Here is a 23,712-nt window from a genome sequence, read left to right on the forward strand (position 1 = left end):
GCGCCCTATGTGGGATGAGGAGGCATTGTTCACCATCCGCAGGAAAAGTTAACAAAACACTAGAGACTGATGAACACAAAGGTGGGACGCGCTGCCCATCTAAATGCAGCTTCCAGGCAAATCCTCGCCTCGGGCACACCAGACTCCCGGTGTCCTTGTCCCAGCCCGGAGAAGTGGGGCAGCCTCTGAACGTGACCTCGGATCTGAGGGGTGACATCTGCCCAGTGTGTGGCTTTGCACCTGGGGAGGGAGCAAGACAAAACCTCTCTGGCTGAGAGAGTAAAAATAGCAGGCCACTGTAATCCAGGGCACAGTGGAGGCTATAATTAAAGAAGTGGGGGTGGTTCCTTCTGAAACCTGCTGGAAGGCTGAGGGTTGGTGTGTGTTTGGGGTGGGGTGAAGCTGCAGAGGAGGGGAGGGCTGTCCCCAGAAGCTTGACAATCTAGAGGTTCCCAGGAGCCAGGCTGGAAGAAAGGCACAGCCTGTGCCGGCCAAGGTGGCCTTTGTACAGAGTAACTTAGCAATATCCTTAAAACCACTCATCTTCTGAGCCTGCAGAGTGATCATCCGAGAGGTAAAACCTTGAGAAAAACAGTTACAATAAACATCCGGTAAAAATAGCAAGAGTCGAAGGGGCATATGGGTAGAGCAGTTGACAATAATAGCAAGAGTGGAGGGGTAGGGCTCTGGGGTGGAGCATTTGACCACAATAGCAGGAGTGGAGAGGGCATAGGTCAGGGTAGGCCATTTGACCAAAACAGCAAGAGTGATTTTTCTCACACTTATGCAGTAGAAAGTAGATTATGGTATTGTTGGACTGAGCACCGCTCCAATCCAGAAAAGTAGTGGCCACCCAGAGTCAGGGCAAGAGTAAGGAGGGGACATATTGACTGATCAGACACCAGGGTAACGTTCTTGCTAACCTGGCATCACAGGACTGAAGTTGGGCTGTTGGTTGAGACCCAGGACTTAGGGAAGAGAGCTTACTGGGAGGGTTCTCTGTAAACTGGATCTTGCCACACACTGGAGGACCAAGGTCAAGGCCTGACTGAGGGAGGTTCATAGGAGTGACTGAAGCCTTTTCCCGGTGTGCTTTCACAAAAGCTTGCTAATGGGTCACTGATAGGGCACTCCACAACAGCAGAGGAAAATGTTTTCTGAAAAGAATGCACAAGAAGAGGAGGGGATACTGAGCCTTTGCCAGGATCTGCCCTGGGTGACACTAGATTCCCTGGCCTTTCAGCTGAGTCCTGTGTGAGCTTGGGCAAGTTACTGTATTAGATGCTTTTTTTGTTGTCTGATCAAAGCAGCTAGAGTGAGGAAGGGTTTGTTGTGGCTCACAGTTTGAGGGGATACCATCCATCATGGCAGGAAAGGCACGGCAGCGGGGGTGAGAGGCAGCTGGCCACATTGCCTCCCCAGGGAGGAAACACAGAGCAATGAATGCTGATGCTCACCTCATCTTCTTTTTCATTCAGTCAGGACCCCAGGCCATGGGATGGTGCCACCCACAGTTAGGGTGGGTGCTTCTACCTCAATTAACCTAATTAGAAAACTCCCTCAAGACACACCCAAAGATTTGTTTCCATGGTGATTCTACATCCTGTCAAGTTGACAACAAAGATTAACCATCACACTTCAACCCTCTCTGATCCCCAGCTTCCTCATATCCAGAGGCAGTAACAATGCCCACTTTGCAAGGCTATTCTAGAGAGAAAGATAAGGGAGTGCATGAAAAATACTTGGCAGGCTTTTTGGCAAAAAGATACCAAAAAAATCATGATCACTGTGGTTATTTCCATCAGGGAAGGAGCCAGGAATGACATAGAGGAAAATGAAAATGGTGTGCCTGGGAGGTAACAATAGCTTAAGTTTTTTTAGCGATCTCAACTCTAAAATTTCTGCCTATTTAAAAGAAAAAAATTGGGCTGGAGAGATGGCTTAGTGGTTAAGCGCTTGCCTGTGAAGCCTAAGGACCCCGGTTCGAGGCTCGGTTCCCCAGGTCCCACGTTAGCCAGATGCACAAGGGGGCGCACGCGTCTGGAGTTCGTTTGCAGAAGCTGGAAGCCCTGGCGCACCCATTCTCTCTCTCTCCCTCTATCTGTCTTTCTCTCTATGTCTGTCGCTCTCAAATAAATAAATAAAAAATGAACAAAAATTTTTTAAATAAAAAATATAAAAGAAAAGAAAAAAATTGAGATAGGTTCTAACTGTAACCCGGGCTGACCTGGAATTCACTCAGTTACTTCTAGGTTGGCCTTGAACTCACAATAATCCTCCTAACTCTACCTAAGAAGTTTTTTAAATACAACTTTTTAAGTGAAAGAAACTGTTTTAAGATCCCATGTAGGGCGGAGGGTGGAGGTAAAAGGAAGAAGATTGAGGATTGGGGATTGGAGGTTGAAGGCTACCCTTCTTTAAGGCTAAAGAAATCTGCAAGGTTTCTTTGGGGGTGGCTGGGAGTGGGGGGTACAAGCTGCCAGTCCAGGGTTTGTTGGGACAGCCATCTATTTATCTCAAAGACTGCCCAATCATGTCCTGGGTCTAAGAATAATGAGCACAGATTAAAGGACCAAAGACAGCAGATATTTCCCAAGTCAGAGTGGCTGTGTGGGGGTGTTCCAAGCACGCACCGTGTCTGACACTGCAGTCCACGCTCGCTGGCCTCAGCTGGGCTGCGTCCTCATTCTCGGCCCATCCTTACATGACCATCTGCCCTACATGTGTCCTGGTATCTTCTTCAAATCTCCCAGTGCTGGGCCGGAGAAATGGCTTAGCGGTTAAGCGCTTGCCTGCGAAGCCTAAGGACCCCGGTTCGAGGCTTGATTCCCCAGGACCCACGTTAGCCAGATGCACAAGGGGGCGCACGCGTCTGGAGTTCGTTTGTTGTGTCTAGAGGCCCTGGCATGCCCATTCTCTATCTATCTTCCTGTCTCTTTCTCTCCTTGTCTGTCGCTCTCAAACAAACAAACAAACAAATTAATTAATTAAAATCTCCCAGTGCTCATAAGCGCGGTGGCATCTGAGAGTCCCCTGTCTCAAACAAGGTCACATTCAAAGGCAGCAGAGCTCAGGGCCTCAGTGTACATCTTGTGGCTACAATTTAACCCTGTGACAACCACAGAACTCTTTTATCTTCTCGGCCCTGGGGGTGGCAGTGGACTGAATATCACCAGCTCTCCATGGGCAGCCAGCCCATCTCCTTCCCGGGTGAGGATGCACTTGGCAGTACTACCACCTGGTTGAAAGGCCAAGCTCTGGGTGGCATTTGGCACGGAGGCTCATGGTCTCTTCTCTTTGGAGCCTGACACTGGTCCCGTCACCTGAAAGGCAAAAGTTTAAAGAGATCTTATTTCTACTCATCTAGGCGCAGCCCAATCTCGGGCCAAGACAGTGCTGGGAACATGTGGTGCTCCTGGGGGCCAGGCCCACTGACAGTACAGGCCAACAAGCCCTTGCTGTTGACTCTCCACAAAGGTCTGAGCATGGGGTCCAGCGTTCTACTTCCAATCCCCACCCCCAATACTGTTGACTACCACTGCAAATAATGGGTGCTCCTGTGGGCTAACAGAAGAAAGTCCCCGAAGAGCCTGTGTCCCCAGTCTCTGGGACATACGACTACATCATCTTGCACTGCACAAGCTCCTTGTAAGTGAATAAGCCGAGGTCTGGAGAGAGCTATTGGGCTTCGCGTCACAGTAACAAAGTGTGCGGCGCCTTTAGTTTTGCAAGGAGAAAGGTTCATTGGGCTCACAGTTCAAAGTAGGTTCAGAGTCCCAATGGCACCTGCAGGCCTGATGAAGACCACCTCTTCACTGCATGGGTAAAAGGACCAGAAGTGTATTCAGAGAGAGAAACGCTGACATGCCCAAGTGGCGCCGGGGTGTAGACAGGCATTGTCTACCGGTCCCTGCGATGGTCAGGCTTCAAAGGTACAGGCACCTCCCACTGGGAAGCATGGCTGGAGACTATCGTACAATAACACTGGCCTGGGGCCCAAGCCATCACATATGCAAACTGCAATCTGAGTACTTATAAGAGCCTATGGAAAGAGGGTATGGACACAGGCAGAGAGAGAGAGAGAGAAAGAGAGAGAGAGAGAGAGTTGGTACTATGCCGCTGGTTTCGAAGAGGGAGGAAGGGGCCAGGAGTGAAGGAAGACAGTGGCCACCAGCTGGGAAGGCAGGGAAGGATTGTCCTCAGAGCCCCAAGAGGAGCCAGCCTTGCTTTCAGAGCTCATAGTGCAGATGTGTGGCAGAAGCCCAGGAGTGACGTCGTCTGTGATAGCAAGCAGGCCGCGTGGAACTCAGGCGAGCAGTGGGTGTCAGACCTCCAGGCGGAGGCAGGGAGGTGAATGGTGGTGGGGGGGATCCTCTTCTTCTCAGCTAGCTGGCTTGGGAGCCCAGAAAGGCAGCGTGCAGAGTGAGAACACTCGGGACCCTTCCCCAACATGAGCCAGGGCCCTCAGGGGCCCAGAGTGGGCTGCTTAGAGGTGGCTGCAGCTGGAGTTCTCAGGATGCTGTGGTGCTGAGGGAGTTTGTGGAGCAAGCGGGGGAGGAGGAGGAGGAGCACGATGGAGGGCAGAGCAGGGCCAGGAGTCAGAGTCGGGCTCTGGAGAGCCCTTGCCTAAGAGCACCGGGGCTGCACCAGTACCATCTGTGGATACCGCAGGACGTGCCCGCCGCCTCTGACTCGCTGACATGGCTGGATCCTTTGGGTAAGACCAGAGAACTCCAAGGCAGGCCCTCCCATGAGACTATCGACTGGAGTAGCTACCCATCTCCAAGCATGGGCTCCAGGAGAGAGGTGGCCCTGGACGATGGGAGGCCACCTGCTGACCAATTCTCACAGATAGGCAACAAGGCCTTGCCTGAAGGGGGCATGGCACATATCTGTCTCCCACAGGCACTGGGGGTCCTTTGAATCTCCCCTGTGGCTCTGTTGTTATTGTTTATTTTTATTTATTTATTTATTTGAGAGAGACAGACAGAAAGAGGCAGAGAGAGAGAGAGAGAGAATGGGTGTACCAGGGCCTCCAGCCACTGCAAATGAACTCCAGACGTGTGTGCCCCCTTGTGCATCTGGCTAACGTGGGTCCTGGGGAATCAAGCCTCGAACTGGAGTCCTTAGGCTTCACAGGTAAGCGCTTAACCGCTAAACCACCTCTCCAGCCCTCCCCTGTGGCTCTGATAAGAGAAAGGGCGAGCTAGGAGTGGACAGGGGCTGGCCCTGCTGCCACGTCCTGTACCTGGCATCTAGCTCCATGTGCACGAGTGTCAGGAGCATCTGCTTGAGCCCCTCTATAGGCACCCACTTAGGATGGACGTGCAAGAGAAATACCTGCTAGGGTGTTAGGGTGGGAATGTATTTTTCACCCTGGTAGTCATACTGCACGAAGGGACTGTGATAATTCACTTAGACTCCACACAGCAGGACCAAGCATGACCTCATCGCTGGAGAAATTTTTATGCAACCCCAGGTATATAGCTGTATAAAATAGGCATACACCGCTGGCCGTGGTGGTGCACACCTTTAATCCTAGCGCCTGGGGAGATGAAGGTAGGAGGATGGCTGTGAGTTCGAGGCCAGTCTGAGACTACATAGTGAATTCCAGTCAGCTTGGGCTAGAGCGAGACCATACCTTGAAAAACCAAAAAAATTAGGCAGTAAGCAGGCACATTTACTGATAATAAATGTATTTCAAAACAATTCTGTGGCATATATGAGTGTGTGTGTGTGTGTGTGTATAATTTTATCTTTTATTAAAGACAAAAGCAAATTTGCATGCTAATGAGATAAATGCGCTTGTTTGTTTTTACATAAAGAATGAAACTGGGTGAATATTCGATACTGCAGAACACAGATCATCTTCAACATTCTTCAGAGGTGATCAATATTTTGATTTTATACTCATCAATGCTGAGAACACCGCCTTGCATAAAATGGCATAAGAATGTTTAGGGGCCATTTCAGAAATTGATCTGTTATAATCCTGAGCCAAAATTCATGTAACAATTTTTTGTGTGTATATGTGTGTGGCATGCATGCATGTGTGTGTGTGTGTGTGTGTGTGTGTGTGTGTGTGTGTGTATGTGTGTGTGCATGCATGAGGCCAGAGGCTGACACTGGCTGTCTTCCTTAATCATTTTCCACCTTATTTATTTTTATTTGTTTAAGAAAGAGAGAGAAAGAATGGGTGTGTCAGCGCCTCTAGCTACTGCCATAAAAAAAAAAAACTCCAGACACATGTGCATCTGGCTGACATGGTCTCTGGGGAATTGGACCTGGGTCCTTAGGCTTCCCAGACAAATGCCTTAACTGCTAAGCCATGTCTCCAGCCCCCCCACCTTATTTTTTTAAATTTTTTTTCATTTATTTATTTTTCTTTTTTTTTTTATTTGAGAGCGACAGACACAGAGAGAAAGACAGATAGAGGGGGAGAGAGAGAATGGGCGCGCCAGGGCTTCCAGCCTCTGCAAACGAACTCCAGATGCATGCACCCCCTTGTGCATCTGGCTAACGTGGGACCTGGGGAACCGAGCCTCAAACCGTGGTCCGTAGGCTTCACAGGCAAGCGCTTAACCGCTAAGCCATCTCTCCAGCCCTCATTTATTTTTATTTACTTATTTGAGAGGAACAGACAGAGAGAGAAAGAGGCAGATAGAGAGAGAGAGAGAGAGAATGGGCACGCCAGGGCCTCCAGCCACTGCAAATGAACTCCAGACGCATGCGCCCCCTTGTGCATCTGGCTAGCATGGGTTCTGGGGAATCAAGCCTCGAACCGTGGTCCGTAGGCTTCATAGGCAAGCGCTTAACTGCTAAGCCATCTCTCCAGCCCCACCTTATTTTTTGAGACAGTGTCTCTCACCGAACCTAGAGCTCACCAATTTGGCTCAACAAGCTAGCCATTAAGCCCCAGCAATTTCTGTCTCCTCCCCAAAGCTGGGATTAAAGGAGCATCTCACCATGCCCTGTATTTCACACAGGTGCAGAGGATCCAAACACATTCTCATACTGGAGGCATGCACTTTATCCACTGAGCAATCTTCCCATCCCAAGCTTGGTGGTTTGATTCAGGTGTTCCACGTAAAACTCGTGTGTCCGGAATGCTAGGGCCCCAGCTGGTGGCCATTTGGGCATTGGCGCCTTGCTGGAGGAAGCATGCTAGGGGTGGCCTTATGGCTGTCATAGCCAGCTTCCCCTCGCCAGTGTGCAGCTCAGTCTCGTGCTGCGATGTTCCACGTTCTGTGACAGAGGAAACGTCCAGCCTGAGCTCGCGCCATCCTTCCCCTGTCATCATGGAGCTGCCCCTCGAGTCTGGAAGCCAAAATAAACTCTTTCCCACAGCTGCCTCTGACTAGGTACTTTGTAGCAGCAACAAGAAGAAAGCTGCGCCGTCAGTTTATCCATTTTTCCTTTGAGTTTTTTCAAGGTAGGTTCTCACTCTAGCCTAGGCTAATCTGGAACGCACTCTGTCGGCTCAGGCCAGCCTCAAACTCACAGTGATCCTCCTACCTCTGCCTCCCAAGTGCTGGGATTAAAGATGTGTGCCACCAAGCCTGGCCTTATCAATTTTGTTTGTTTTATTTATTTATTTGAGAGCAACAGACAGATAGAGAAAGAGGCAGAGAGAGAGAGAGAGAGATTGAGAATAGGCGCACCAGGGCCTCTAGCTACTACAAATGAACTCCAGATGCATGCGTCCCCTTGTGCATCTGACGTTCGTGGGTTCTGGGGAATCAAGCCTTGAACCGGGATCCTTAGGCTTCACAGGCAAGCGCTTAACCACTAAGCCATCTCTCCAGCCCTTTTATCAATTTTTAATGTTGCGTGTGTGTGTGTGTGTGTGTGTGTGTGTGTGTTCGTAAGTGCATGTGTATATGGAGGCCAGAGGGTGACCTTGGGTATCATCCTCCGGAATGCTACCTACCTCTTTTGAGACAGGGTCTCTTACTTGTCCGGAGTTTGCTGGTTAGGCAAGACTCGCTGGCCAGTGAGGCCCAGGGCTCTGCTCCTGCTCCCCTGTGCTGGGATGACAGGTGTGTGCCATCATGCTCAGCATTTCTATGTGTGTACTAGAGACAGAACTCCAGTCTTCATACTTGTGGGGTACGCTACCAATGGAGCTATCTCCTGAGGCCTCCTTTTACATTTTTAAAATGAAACTCAAGTCAACAACTCAATAATGACTTTAAAAATCTAGCTGGGCGTGGTGGCGCACACCTTTAATCCCAGCGCTTGGGAGGCAGAGGTAGGAGGATCGCCATGAGTTCAGGGCCACCCTGGGACTACGTAGTAAATTCCAGGTCAGCCTGAGCTAGAGTGAGACCCTACCTCAAAAAACCAAAAATAAATAAATAGATAAACCAAAAAAAAAAAAAAAATCAAACATTCTGGGCTGGAGAGACAGCTTAGCAGTTAAGGTTACTTGCCTGTGAAGCCTTAGGACCCAGGTTCAACTCCCCAGAACCCACGTAATTCAGACTCACAAGGTGACACACGCGCACAAGGTCACGCATGTGCACAAGGTGGTACAGGCGTCTGGAGTTCGATTGCGGGGGCTAGAGGCCCTTGAACACCAATTCTCTCTCACTCTTGCTCACTCTCATTCTCTTGTTCATAAAAAAAATTTAATAAAAAATTATAAAAATCAAACATTCTAACACAATGCAATCTAAAGATATATCAGTGTCTGAGCTGGCCTCACATGTGGACCAGGAGGAAAGTTCTGGCTTGGCTTCCTCCACCGGTAGAGGCCAGCTCCTCTCCTCTTCTGTTTGCCCCTGGCTCACAGGGCTTTGATCCCCTCACCACAGCCACTCAGTCAAGGCACTGAGGAACAAATGCCTTTGATTCCTGCCCTCAGGCAGGTGCTTTAAACTGTAGGAAGTGGAATCACTTGGTAGGAGGTGAACAGCAGCTCTGCTCAGCTCCGGCAGAGCCTGGGTGGGAACCCTCCGAGCTTCCTGGGCTGGACAGAGACTGTAAGCCCCAAGGCGAGCAGAAGACAGGCAGAACATGCTTCCTGACTTTCAAGGTGGGTTGTCATGCTGAATTAAGAAGGTACTTCAAGGGCTGCAGAGAAGGCGCTGGCCTGCAAAGCCTAAGGACTCATGCTTGACTCTCCAGATCCCATGTAAGCCAGACACACAAGGTGATGCAAGTGTGCAAGGTCACGTGGGCATACAAGATGGCACACATGTCTAGAGTTCGATTTCAGAGGCTGGAGGCTCTAGCAGACCAGTTCTCCCTCGCATGCTCACTCTCTCTGTCTCTCTCTCTCTCTCTGATAAAAAGAATGTACTATGAGAGCTTCCTAAGTCTATTTAATGAAGCATTAAGTCTTAAAATTAATTTACCACAAAAGCTATAAATCCCTTTTGTACAAATTTAAAGGCGGTGGCTGCTGAGTCACTCAGACAGTGAGGCACGTTGCTCATGTACTCCCCAAGGCAGAGTGCTCAGAGCCTTAGCATCCTGAATCCTGAGATAGTCAGAAAAGCCCCTCTGCAAGCCATCAGAGAGAAGCATCCAAACTGAGGTGTGGACGTGGACATGAACTTGAAGCCTTCTGTCTGAGATGGGGGTTGTATAGGGAAGAGCTAGGACTGGTCTCTTAGGTTGGGGACCATCATACTTTGAATGTAGGCTCCAAGTTAATGTCTAAAAGAAATTTCTAACAAACTTGATCATAACCCTTCCCCAAAAACCTGCATTTCAGATCCACAAATCCAGTTCCCTTTGCTTCAGACATGGCTGTGATTTCACCAGATCTCGCGGGAATGCCTGCGCATGCACGAAGGATGCTCCCATTTGGTGGATGAGGACAGTGCATCGTGGAGGAGCTGTGTCACCTGCCCAAGGTGACACAATTGGAGAGGCATCAGGACCCTCTCCTCCTTGCACCCCAAGGCTCCTGGACCTAATTTCTGTGGGATCCAGGCCTCCACCTCATTCCCTGTTCTCTGGGCCCTAAGAAGAGGGAACAAACATGTTGAACTCCTGGGCTCACTGTAGCCTTGGGGTAAACAGTGCTCCCCGGCATGAACCCTTACCTCCATGTACTGGTGGGCTAATTATGGCACCTACCACTATGGCCCAGGCCCTAAAGCCAAGAACAGCACTGCAAGGCCACTTGAGTCAGTTCTTTTGAGGGTGTCAGTGGGTAGTTTCAGGGCAAGGGGATGTTGGTGCAGGCTTACCTCCACTGATGTTTCATTTAAAGTTTCTAAATCCCAGGTACCTCCAGGGTTCACATCTTCAAAACCCCCGGATGTAGGAGAGGAGGAGTTTGGGTTTCCTGTATGCCTGTCACCCAGATTCAACTGTGTCCATGTGGTTCTGTCTGCTATCCCTTTATTTCTTGCAAAAAGGCTTGGTGTGAGTCACTCGTCACAGTGATTGTGGGGACAATGGTGACCAAGGGCTGAAGGTAGCTTGGGGAGTTAGACCTGGGCTTGTATCTCTACTTACTTGGTGACCCTGGGAGATGAATGAACTTTTCTGAGCCTCAGTCTCCTTACTGGCAAAACCCCAGGCATGAGAAATCCCTCCATCCAGGCCTGCTGGGCAGCTGGGTAAGATACCATATGCCTGGTGTGCTCTGCCTAGCAGCTGGCATTGGCTAGGCGCACAGTGAACAGCAGATTTCTTTAATTTATTTTTTAATGAGAGAAGGGGGCGGGAGGGAGCTCTGAACACTGCTGCGGACGCCCACAAAGGACTCTTCCTGACAGCTGCTTAGGAAGCACCTATCACCCAGGCCTACATGCGCACGTCACCATTGGCCCTGAAACCACCCATTTTCTAGCCACCAGAGGAGATCCTTAGGCCGGCAGCCCCATCAAACTCCTATTTCTCTTAATTGTTCTGAGAATATTCTCTGAGCACATATCCCGGAATAATCTTTCCCAAGCCATGGCACTCCTCTCCGGAAGGCCTCTTGGCGGCTTCTTGGCTTGAACCTCCCTGGCAAGCCTAACTAATTACTTGGTGCCACATCCCCAAGATACTCCAGTGAGTAAGCCCAGGAAGGCTAAAGCATACAGCCGCCTCCAAATGATGGTTCCAACCTGCAGGGTTGCAATCTGCACCCGTTCCTTATGAAAGCAAGATACAAATGATCCTTTACCCCAACAGCTGGGGAAGAAATAGAGAGAGCCCCTGCTACATTTGAGACTGTCTCCACGGCCACCTCACCTGGATGTTGCTAGGCCAAATGCTGAAGGCAGGACTGGTGTCCTTCCCTCTCAGTCACCCTGAGAGGCACTCCTCCCCTCTGACAACCAAAGAGAGGCCCCAAAACACACAGGCCTTATCAAGGACGCTTGGCAAGTTGGACAGCAAGGAGAGGGCTGGAGGCTGGACCAGCTAGCTCTAGAATTCAGCTCTTTTAGCACACTGACTCTCCTGGAAGCTTGGAATCTGGCTTTGAAGACCAGGGTCTCAGTTGGTCCTCAGAACCAGCAGAGGCCCATCCTTAGAGGTTTGGGTGTCCTGCCCCAAGGCAAAATGGCAAAGGGTGCAATGCCAGGGTGTGTGATGAGTCCGGGAAGAGCCTTCCTCCTCCCATATCTCTTTCTTCCTCTTCTCTCCCACCCTCCCTCCTTTTTCCATCCCTCTGGCCCCCACTCCCTTCCACAAGCATTTACTGACCTCAAGGGAATGCTAAGTTACCCAAACACAGGCTCCACGGACAAATGTGTTTACTGATGCTTCCTCAACCCCCTTGGGACAGGGTCCTGAGAAAGAGGCTGGCAATAAGGAAATGAGCATAAACAAACCCAACCACAGAGATGGGGAGGCAGAGCTTGGATGTCTGAGCCAGAGCTGGGCTCAAATTGGACTGAAGCCGAGCGCTGGTGTTGCACAAAAGACAAGGCCTGAGTTAGTCTAGAACTGTCTCCCCATCTAATCAGTGCACAGGTAGAGTGGGTGAGGCCAGCCTTCGACTGCTGATGACAGAGCTGGTCGTCAGAGGCAGCTGGTAGGTGCTGGTTCTGACCGTAGCAGCACATGGATGACCCATGTTCCCTCCACAACCTGGGCTAACCAACAGCCTCAGCTGGCCAGCTGCCCATACTCCAGGCTGAGCATGGCCGAGTCACCCACTGAAACCTGGGCCAGTGGGCGAGGAACCCACATGATAGCTGGGAGGATTCTGCGGGCTGCCTGGCTCTTGAGCAGCCCTGGAAACAGGTCGGACACCCAGCTTCCAGCCAGACCTACCTAGTCACCCCCCACCCACACCCGCCCAGACTCACTGGTAAGACAATGTACCATGCAGTTCCTAGGGCTGTTGTGAGCGGGAATGAGAGTTCAGCCCACACTCACGGGCGGGGGAGAGACACCTTGGCAGAGCCTGGGTGGGTGCATGTTGGCAAAGCCAGATATCCTAAGCTACTGTCTAAGTGGAGACTGTCTCGGGGGCTGGGAGAGTACGGACCTGACCCGAGAACGAGCTCCTGTCAGAGCAAAGCTCACCCACTGAACTTGCCAGACACAGCTTGGAGGCGCTGCTGGTGGACCTCCTCCATTCCTTTCTCACTCCAGGGGCTCCTGCGGGGTCTCGCCATGTAACTTCGTTGCACTAACTTTGGGGAGAATTACTGCCATCTGCGGAATCCTCCAGAACCGGGACCTGTTCTCGCGGTGCTGATTAGGGTGGCTCATGCCGCTAGCACAAGAGCAGAGCAGTCACTTTGAGCACATCGCATCAGTCCTTCGCTGGGTGGTGGCCATGCTGTGGGGACGGCTGGCGCCAATGAGTTTCCCAAGGCTGTCTCTGCTAGGTTAGATTGGGCAGAGCCTGGTCAAGCCTGGTAGTCTTGGTCGAGGATAGATTCAGCTCCTGGGGGCCCCCGAACCACACACACTTGACAGTCAATGTTTCACATTCTCTTATTTCTGTTCCTAATTGACCCCAAAGAGTTGTGACTTTTGGTAATAACAATTTGCTGAGCTCCTATGAATGTAGCCAGGTAGGGTACCCTGTGAAAGAGACACATTGGAGGGTGGCGTGGGTGGTTAGGAGGAGGCAGGGAATGAGGAGAAGTCAATGAGTGAAGAGCCTGGCTCCCAAGGCAGTAGGAAGACCGTTCTAGATGATCCAGGGTTGTGGACAGTGAGATGGCTAAACGGGGTGGCCTTTACACTTTTCAGCAGAAGGTGGTATCTGGGCTAAGATGCGAGCCAGGGACATCTCGAAGGGACAGCCACAGAAGGATAGGAGGAACAGTCGGTTGAGCCTGAACGGGCCATGTAAGGACACGGGTTCCACTGGGCACAGTTGCAGCCTTTGGGACAGAAACTGTACTTCTGATTTCTTTCTTCCTTTTTTTTTTTTTTTTTTTTGAGGTAGGGTCTCAGTCTAGCCCAGGCTGACCTGGAATTCACTCTAGTCTCAGGCTGGCCTCAAATTCACAATGATCCTCCTACCTCTGCTACTCAGGTGCTGGGATTAAAGGCATGCACCACCACACCCTGTAGAAACTATACTTCTAAACACCTCATCTTCCTTCGCTATGGGGACAAAGCCTGGGCAGGGAAACCAGAGCCCAGCCTCATCCTAGCTAGGCAGGAGTGAGCCAGCAAGAGGAAAGCACAGACTTGGGAAAGGCAATGAATGCTGGTGTCGGAGAGAGAGGTCCAGGCAGAGCCTGGGCAGCTATGAGGTGAGGTGCTCTGAGAGGATGGATTCAGTGGCCATCAAGAGGCTTGCAAGGAAGCTAGTGGTGAAATCCGGTGAACACGGAGCGCTTGAGTCTGGAGCCCCAACACAAGCTCAGGGCTGAAGAGAAATCTGTGGGAGCTCCACTGGTAGAGTGCCTGCCCAGGACTCTCCTCATTAAGCTCTGGATTCCAGCCCCAACATGGCAAAAACAGGGCATGGCGGTCCGCATTTGTAATGCCAGCACTTGAGTGGCTAAGGCAGAAGAATGATAGCAAATTAAAGGTCAGTGTGGTCTACACAGAGAGTATTGGGCCAGCCAGGGCTACATAGTACAATCCTGTCTTTAAAACAAACAAAAGGGCTGGAGAGTTAAGATACTTGCCTGCAAAGCCAAAGGACCCAGCTTCAGTTCCCCAGCACCCACATATAGCCAGGTGCACAAGGTGGCACATGTGTCTGGAATTTGCAGTGGCTAGAGGCCCTGGCATGCCCGTTCTCATTCTCATTCTCTCTGCCTCTCTCTCTCTCTCTCTCTCTCTCATAAATAAATAAATAAATAAAATGTTTAAAAGAATTTTAAAAAGAACCAAAAAAAAGTGGATTGAGAATGTAGTTCAGTTGGTAAAGTGTTTGTCGAGCATGCCTTTGGCTCCACCTTTTTTGGTTCCTCCCCTGTACCACATACATCAGGTATGGCAGCACACACCTGTAATTTCAGCACTTGGAAAGTGGAAGCAGGAGGATCAGACGTTCAAAGTCATCCTTGGCTACATAGTAACTGAAGACCAGCCTGAGATAATGAGACCCTGTCTCAACAAATGAAGAGGGAGGGAGGGAGGGAGGGAGGAGAGGGGAGGGAGGGAGAGAAAGAAGGTGGGAGGGAAGAGAGGGGGGAAGGAGGGGGAGGGAGGGAGAAAGGGAAAGAGAAGACCTGCTCATAGGCCACTAGCTTCTGAAGGCATTTGGGCATCTTGAGAACATGTATGGCTACAGAGGCAGAAAAGGAAGAGGAGGCAGGCACAATGGGCCTGAACACATCAGAAGTTGTATTATCTTATTTATCCTTATTCGGCCATAATGTTAAGTCCCAGAGATGAGTTAGAGTCTGGAAAGGACATCTGAGAGGTGAGGAAAAAACTGGGAATGAGGAAGAATGGAGGAAAGGGTGAGTTCTGGAAAGAGGGTGTCTCAGCATAGGAAAGCAGGACCAAGCGATTGGGCAGTCAGGGGTAGCTGCCAGGGTCAGTGTGGTTTAGACCATTTAGTGAGGCTCAGAGGCCGAGTATCCATAACAAGACCAGGATGCTCGGCCAGGGGGAGTCTGCTCCCCACAGGTCCACCTGGCTTTGGGGTACTTATCACATTATGCTTGGGGTCTCTGTGCTAGATTCCCACTAGATCAAATGGGATAGGCCAGCTCCACCTACCAGAAGAGTGGCTTCTAGAGAACATGTGGGTAGTTTACTTGGTCAGGAAGGGAGGAAATGTCTGAGACTGGAAACCTCACCTTCAGGATGGCGGAGAGGTGAGACCAGAGCTCCTCATGTGGAACAACAGTGTTTGGAGCTTCAGGTCTGGAGAAGGGAGTGAGAGGACCTCCCAAGAAGCGGGAGAGCCCACTGGGTCTGATGATAAAGAAGGCTGAACCCCTGCATGATGTCTAAACAGGATGTCCAAGCCCCTTAGGTCTCGTGGGTCATTAATGTCTGTTTTGCTAAATTTCCAGAGGGCACAAAGGAAGGCTGGGGACACTCCCTCACACACAAGAGGGAGAAAGGACAGATGGGGCACAGCTCCAAAGACCATAAATGGTCTGTCCCACAATTTCAGACATGGTTCCATGGGCACATTTGGGCATCGATGCTCAAATGGAGAGGGCAATAAGGAGCTCCTTACCAAGCAGAGACAGGAGACAGTCCAGTCTGTCTAATAACCAGAAAACAATTAGGAAGCCTGAAGGACTTGAAGCACAGAGGGGCTCTGGGGAGGGACCAAATAAAGGAATAATGTACTTCCCTGCATCAGATTGTGCAGTTCGGGGGCCACAAACAAAGAATCTCCCTGGAAGGTGCTGGAAGGTGGGAGGGTGGTCTTATTTGGAAACTAACATCCATGTGTGGTTGCATTGGATATCTCAAGGTGAGGTGAGCACAGATTGCCTGGGTGACCCAAATATAATGGCAGTATGCTTATAGGAGACCCAGAGAGGAGAGACACAAGGTGGTCACATAAAGTTGAGGCGGAAGTTTAAGTGAGACCACCTCAAGGCCAGGAACACCAGAGCCACCAGGGCTTTGGAGGGACAGGAAGGACCCTCTGAGAGCCTCGATCTGGGCTTCTGGTTTCTAGAACTGGGAGGGACCAAACCTCAGCTGCAGGAGGCCACCCAACAGGTGACATCATCACAGCGGCCCCAGACACTCCTGTGGAGGAGGGAGATGTTATTGCTTAGAGCGCAGGCACCCTCTTAGCTCTTCCAGTCTGGGCTTCCCGGAAAGAGCACAGCAGGGGTTCTTCTCCATACCCGCCATGCTCCCTAACCCTTGGTTTGGTCCATTGGTCCCAGAAGACTCTGGGGACCAGCTCTGCCAGAACTGTGAGTAGGGATTAGGGGTCACCAGCCTGGGAGAGAAGATCCTACACAGGAGGGTCACAGGCAGCACTGGTGTCCTGAGCATCAGTCCCCTGACCTCTTCCCAGAATGGCAGCAGAGGCCATTACATGCAGTGTGAGGACAGGGGCTCCTGGGCTGGCCCCCATCAGTGCCAAACACCCGCTGCCCAATGTAAGCCACATCATCATAACCAAAGAAATCGTTTCTCACAGAAGCATCCCGGTCAGCCGTGCAGTAAATAATTTGCTACTTGGAAACTTCTGGAAGACTTATTTGATGAAAGGGCCACTGACTAGTTCTTACTCTATGCAGAAAATTTCTGAAGCAGAGAAACAGAGAAAGAAAGTTGATGGTTTGCCTCAGAGGCACCCCCACCCCCCACATATCCAATTAACCGCACGTCCCCAGCAAGTCCCAGGGCACAGCGCAAGACAAACCCGAGATTAATTTTTCATGGGGCATTGGACTGTAAATGATTTTTCTATTTACTTATGTAACTCGTACATAAAAGATGATGGTATTTAATCAAATACAGACCAACTGCAAATTATGCTAGACAAACAGTGTGAAAAAAATTCAATATGCTATTGACTGTTTGTATACACATACAAATATATATTATTGATATATATTTAAGAGTAGCAATTTAATTCACATCATTAACCCCTTGTGGGGTTAACAACGGCTTCATGAGTAGATGGCTGAGTGGGTGAATGATGGAGAGGTGGATGAATAGGTGGGTATATAGATGAATGGAGAGGCAGGTGGATGGATGGAGAGGTGGATTGAAGGCTGGATTGAAGGTAAATCAGTAATGGATGGATGGATGATAGATGGATGAATAGAGAGGTGGATGGATGATGGATGGATGTGGTACATGGGTAAGAGGGTGGCTACATGGAAAGTAGGTGAATGGATGGGTGGATGGATGGATGGATGGATGGGTGGGTGTGTAGATGGGTGATCAATGGATGAGTAGGTGGGTGGGTGAGTGGATGGACAGATGGATAGATAGATAGATGGATCAATAGGCAAGTGGCTATATGGAGAGTAGGAGAGTGGACAGATGGGCAGGGGTGCATCAGGTCATCTGAGTGTATCTTCATCTGCCGCTAACTGGCTATAGGACTCTCCATAAGCCAGCTAGGCCCTGGGTTCATATCTCCCTTTGAGGAGCTGGGCAAACGATGCCTGGGAGATAAGTGTGCTACTCTTAAACTTGAAGTTCAAAAAATAATGTTAAGATTATAGAAGAGGTATTAATAGACAGGTCATACCCTTGCTGAAAAATTATTTGTTGTTCATCTGAAATTCAGATGAGTCAGGTGTTGGCTGAGTCTAGCGACCCTTCCAGACGGGCCAGGGGAGGAGGGAGGGACCATGTCTCTTTCCTCAGACACAGGGAGACAGAGGCAATGTGAAGATGGCAGGCAGAGAAAGCCCTCGCTTTGTGGGCTGCATGCTGTCCCGGGGTCTAGAGGACTGACAGGATTGATACAGAGGCATGTTCTGGTCCCCAGGTTTCTGTGGGCAGAATAGAGACTTTTGTTAAGGCTTTCTGGGGACAATTCTAGGCCCCTTGGTAGCAGTCCTGGTTCTACTCCGAGAAGATTGAGTCAAATCAAATTCAGTGGGAACAGCAAGACACCCATCATGCGTCCATGCATCTTACTTTGTTTGGGGTTTAACTGCCCTGGAAACAAATGGTTAAGGGTTTGTGCAAATCACTGTCCTTGACCACGAGACCTGGGGCTGCATGTCTGCACTATGGGTGACCGTGTTCAGCAGAGCTCAGGGAGGAGGCTTGTCAGAGACATGACCATAGGCCAGGAGCTCTTGGTAAATGCCTTCAGGAACAGAGGTGAGAGGAAGTTTCACCTGCTGTCCTTCCAGATGGGCATGTCTGCAACAGAGCCCAGGGCTGGTATCTGAGACCATGTGACCCTTATTGCCTTTGAACTTGTGAGAGCAAACCCTACATGATGTCCCCCATCTGGTAAATGCCCCCAGAGGCTTCATACCAGGAGCTGCGCTGTCAGTGTGTACTCCCAGCCCTGGACTCTGGCACGGCTCAACTTTTGGGAGTCAGTGTTCTCTTGAGAGGCATCTAACAGCGGGCAGGCAGGAGGGTAGCCTGGGGAGGTCAGGCGGGAGTGGGCAAGGATGTTGATCCTGACAGGAGCCCAGTTATGGCGCAAGGACTGGGAGTAGAAGAGATGGCCCATGTCTGTCCTGTGGGCCAGGGTGGATAAGAGCCACTGCCTCCACTATGGGATCCGTTCTAGGCACAGACCCCAGGGCCCATGCAGTAAGAACCTTGTTCCTGCCCAGAGTCTATGAGGATCACTCCGGGAGGTGGAGAAAGGCCAGCGTGGGACACACCATGAACCAGGGTGTGCTCCAGTGGCTTTCAAAGTTCCCAGAGATTCCACAGCAAAGCCAGGGTGGGGACCATAGAGGCCACGAGGCACTGACACAGGGCCACATACTTGTGGTACTCAGCCTGGCTGGACATAGATGCTCTGCTCTCCTTCCTGGGAAGGTCCCTGTGTGCTCTTGGCTGAGGAACATACATGCCAGGGGCAGGCAAGGTGACTCTCCTCTCTCCCAGGAGGGGATGGCTCCAGTCCCCACCAGGCCACCCTTCAGTGGCCCATGCTGTCTCCTCAGCTGCCCCCAGCACTTAAGCTGAAGGCAGCTGTCACTCCCCGCATGTGATCCATTCCACTCTCCTCATAGTTCCAGGACTTAATGGTCTTCCTCTGCTGAGCTGTACGTAATAGAAAGTGAACTTGACATTGAGATCAGCTTGCCCTGAACAGAGAAATCAGACCCAGAGGCCGGCCAGGGTTCTAGCTTCACAGGTGTGACTCCACACTACTTCATGTCACTGGTAGTCAAGGTGGGGACTCAGTGCCAGAAAAAACTCTCCAAAAATAGACTTAATAACACATGCCGTGGGCAATTATTATTTTTCTATGGGATGCTAAAGTTCTCCTCTCACACGGATATTTTTTGCTTGGCTGAAAATATCCTCTCTTAAGCACAAAGGCTTGTTGGTATTATACTGAAGACATCTATGTCCCCAGGCAGGAAGGACTGGGAAGGCATGTGTGACAGGGGTAGGTGGAGTTTCCTTGGGTGAGTAAGGGTCTCAAGGTGTGCTGGGTGCTGAGGCCATATGCTGGTGACTTGGGGGCAGGACACACCCTGACCTCTCTCTTCTCCTCAGCCTAAAAATGGGCAAGGTCCATGGTAGAGCCCAGGGTGGCAGGGGAACTGAGCACGGGCTCCAGGGCAGCTGCCGAGAGGTAGAGGAAAAGACAGGACACGAATCACCTTTGACAGAGAGCCAGGGAAGCTTTTAGTAAGTGAGGCTCAAACGTGGCTCCTGGTTTTGAGGGTCTGGTGGTTTGAATGTGGAATGTACTACAAAGCCACGTGTGTTTTGAATGCTGGGTTCCCAGCTGGTGGCAACATGGGAGGCGGCGCCTCGCTGGAGAAGGTGTGTTGCTGGGGGTGGGCTGTGAGGTGGGACAGCTCAGCTTTCCCCTTGCCAGAGCTCAGCTCACTCTCTTGCTGCTTTTTTCTTTCTTTCTTTTTCAAGCATAGTTTATTGATTGGTTGATTTGTGAGACAGACAGAGAGAGAATGGGCATGCCAGGTCCTCTTGCCACTGCAAACGAACTCCAGATATATGTACCACTCTGCATCCAGCCTTATGTGGATACTGGGGAATCAAACCTGGGCCATCAGACTTTGCAAGCAAGTGCCTTTAATCACTGAGCCATCTCTCCAGGCCTCTTGACACTTAAAAAAATTTGGGGGGTCTGGAGAGATAGCTCAGTGGTTAAGGCACTTACCTTCGAAGCCAAAGGACCCAGATTCAATTCCCCAGTACCCACATAAAGCCAGATGCACAAGGTGGCACTTGTATCTAGAGTTCATTTGCAGTGGCTAGAGGCCCTGGTATGCCCATTCTCTCTCTCTCCCCCCCCCCTCTCTCTCTTCCCCATCAAATAAATAAATAAAATATTTAAAAAATACTTTTATTTATTTGTGTGTGTGTGTGTGAGAGAGAGAGAGAGAAAGAGAGGATGGTACACAGCAGGATCCCCTGCCAGTGCAAATGAACTCCAGATGCATGTGCCACTTTGTGCATCTGGATTTACATAGGTTCTAGGGAATCAAATCTGGGCCAGCAGGCTTTGCAAGCAAGTGCCTTTAGTCTCTGAGCCATCTCTGCAGCCCTCTTGCCACCTTTTGATAGCTGCTGTGGCAAGATGTGGTGCCCAGCCTCTGCTCTACCATCCTGTCCCTGCCATGCTGAAACTTCTCCCTTGAGACTGGAAGATTCCTTCCATTGGTTGCTTTTCATCAGGTATTTCGTCCCAGAAACATAAAGGTAACTACAATAGTGTGTCAGACACTGTTCCCCACAAAAAGAAAAGAAAAACATATGTTGAAGACCTAACCCTTGATACCGTGAGTATGACCTTATTTGGAGATGAGGTCTTCACAGGTGTCATTAGTTAAGACAGGGCCATATTGGAGCTCCAAAATCATTGCCCAGCAGCAGCCACCAGAGCACGGTGAGGCCCGGGCCATGGCCGAAGGACCCAGGCCCACTGACCTTGCATGGTGGTCCTCTGCCTCCAGAGCCATGGGGGCATGTCCCTGCTATGTCAGCCACAGCCACACAGCGTCAGTCAACCCCAGGCCAGGCACACTGCACCTCTTCCCTAAAAAGCCAGAGTGGGGGTTCCTAGCCTCTGGCTGCTCTGCTATGATGATTAATGCCCCCTAATTTCTCAAAGTATTTTCAGTGACAGTGCCAACAGACTGCAAAGGACTCTACCCTCTTCCTGACTGCGAGGAGGACCTCTGAGCTCCTGGACTCACTCGCTGGCCTAGGTAGTACTGCCACCCCTAGAACCTCTGCCCTGGGGATGTGAGCCCAGAAGTGGGTGCGGAGCTTGAGTTCTGCGGTCAGTAGAGGGCAGGTGAGAGGGCAGCCTTCTTGCTCAGCCTCGGGCTTCCTCATTCCGGGCAGGAAGCCCTGCGCACCTTGCCATCCGAGAGACGCGGGCGGGCCACGCCTTTTTGCATATGTGAGCATGTGTGATATGCGCACGCGTGTATGTTTGTTCCTATGTGTTACACATATTTGTGTTGGTGTGTGTGGAGGTCGGAGAACAACCTCAAGGGTTATTCTTCAAAATATTATCCTCAAAAAAAAAATAATCCTCCACTTTTTAACAAATATTTTATTTATTTATTTAAAGAGAGAGAAAGAGGCAAAGGGAGAAAGAGACAGCAAGGGTGTGCCAGGGCGTCCAGCCGCTACAAACGAATTCCAGTAACGCTTACGTCACTTTGTGCGTCTGGCTTGACATGAATTCTGGGGAATCAAACCCAGGCCGCCAGGCTTTGGAAACAAGTGCTTTTAACCATTGATCCATTTCTCCATTTCTCTTTTTTGATATTAGAGTCTCGCTCTAGACCAAGCTAAACCTAGAACTCACTCTGTAATCCTAGGCTGGTCTCAAACTCGCAGCAATCCTCCTCCCTTTGCTTCTGAGTGCTGAGAGGAAAGGCACGAGCCACCACACTCAACTTTCATCTGTCTCTTTCTTTTTTTTTCCCCCCTTTTTTTCTTTTTTGAGGCAAGTGAAACCAACTTTTTTTTTTTCTTCTATGAGACAGAGAGAGAGAGAGAATTAATCAGCTCATGAGGGCCTCCATCTACTGCAATCAAACTCCAGGCACATGCACCCCTTGTGGGCATGTACAACATTGCACACTTGTGTCACTGTGTGTCTGGCTTATGTGGGACCTGGAGAGTTGAACATGAGTCCTTAGGCTTTGCAAGCTCACCAATTAGGCTAGACTGGCTGGCCAGCCAGCTCCAGGGATCCCCCTAACTCTTCCTCCCCAGCATTGGGATGATAGGCACATGCTATGTTGTCTGAGTTTTATGTGGGTTCTGAGGTTATAACTCAATCCTCATGCTTGAAAAACAAGCTCTTGACTCACTGAGCCACTGCCCCAGCCCAGCAGGCCACACTTTTTGAGAAGGGACAAAAGGACCTGTGACTTGAGTCAGTTATCTAAGTTTTGCATCTGATAAGTCAACCAATCCTTCACCAAGTATATTTGGAAAAGAACTGCACATCTATACTAAACACTTGCAGACTTTTTTGTCATAATTCCCTAACCACCACAGCATAACAGCTATGAGCGTCACATTTTTATTTTATCTATAGCCGCTTCTGCACCAACACTGCACCATTTTCTAGAAGAGACTTGGGCATCTGCAGATTTTGGTATCCTCAGGATCCTTCTGGAACCTTCAGGAACAGCTAAGTGTAAGGGGACAGTGGGAGAGAGTCAGGTCTGACCCCCGCCCACTCACTCACTAGCCCCAGCACCTCCCTGCACGTGTCCATCCCTGAGGTCGCTCTCATCGGAAGGAGAGCCACGCATGGCAGCATTGCCTGGTCTATGTGGATACACCAGCGAACGTCACCCACAGACACAGCCCGAGTTAACCAACTAACCAATGACAAAGCGGCCAACGCTTCAGTGACCTTCCTAGTCACGTGGCAGGGGTCACAGCTGAGCTACTAGAGGAAAGGACAGAGCTTCTCAGACCTAACTGAGGGCCATTGGTCCTTGGGTTGGGTCCTACCACAGGCCATGGTGACTTGTTAGAGAAGTTGTGTTAGTCAGGGTTTTCTAGAGGAACAGAACCAATAGAATGAATTGTATTAAAGGGGAATTTGTTGGATTAGTTTATGGCAGTCCAACAATAGCAATTTGCAGGCCTGAGAGTCAAGGAACCTGATAGCTGCTCAGTCCACGAGGCTGGAGGCCTTAGCAGTCCCAATCCGGCACTGAAGGTCTAGAGGCTTCCTGGAGAGCCGCTGCTCTTCAGTCCACACTGGAATGCAGCAAAACAGCAACCAGCATGGGCAGCCAAGTGGGAAGGGAGAAGAACACCTTTCTTCACAGAGCTTCTTTTGATAAAGCCTCCTCTCCCTGGGGGAAGGATTCCTCCTTTAGTTAATCCTTCCTGGAAGCAGCCTCAGAGACCCACTTAGGAGGAATGACTGTGGATTCCTAAACAAATCAAGTTGACCCAAACTTAACTGTCACAGAGCTAAACCCTTAACCTAGGGGCAAAACCTCTGGTGGCCTCCCTCATTGCTTCTGATGTGAGTTCACATTAGATACTGGCTGCCCTGTCCCTCTGAGCCTTCACCCTTGCAGTGCACACAGGGTCTTTAAGATGACATCCCTTCAGTTCTCCAGGACTATACCAGAGGCACCCGCAGAGGACAGAGCACTGGAGCCCAAGCTCCAGCCGGGCGGAAAAGTGCCGAGGAAACCCCAGGAGCGCAGTCTGTGGCCTGGCAGGTCCCTC

This window comes from Jaculus jaculus, chromosome 1 (genome assembly GCF_020740685.1).
Source record: "Jaculus jaculus isolate mJacJac1 chromosome 1, mJacJac1.mat.Y.cur, whole genome shotgun sequence".
NCBI lineage: Eukaryota > Metazoa > Chordata > Mammalia > Rodentia > Dipodidae > Jaculus > Jaculus jaculus.